Raw genomic sequence first — 410 nt, 5'->3', positions numbered from 1 at the left:
ATGTGTTTCCACCTTCTTCTTTTTGTTAAACAAACATTTTAAATTATATTAATTACAAAAGTATGGATAAATTTGGCATAAGCATTTTGTTTATTGTGAAATTTTACAAATACATTTAAATACACAAACTGAAAAAGCCCATTTTAATATCCTCAAGCAGGAAATCAGGCAGTTTTCAAGGCACAGTCTCAATATCTATTAATAAGAAAGTGATCAAAACATCTAGAATAGGCTATGTACGATGTTTGACATTCTTAATGTTTTCATCAACGTTAGGGGGTACCCTTTTTTCTTATTTTATCTTCATTTGTGACTGACGAATTACACTTTAAAAGCGAAATACAACATAGGAAATTAAATAACCACTCTAAAAACCAAACCAAACAACTGTGTAAAAAAAATGTATAATG

The sequence above is a fragment of the Scardinius erythrophthalmus genome (assembly GCF_964197995.2).
Source record: "Scardinius erythrophthalmus genome assembly, chromosome: 19".
NCBI lineage: Eukaryota > Metazoa > Chordata > Actinopteri > Cypriniformes > Leuciscidae > Scardinius > Scardinius erythrophthalmus.
The sequence above is the reverse complement of the archived record's forward strand: the minus strand, read 5'-3'. Positions refer to the sequence as shown.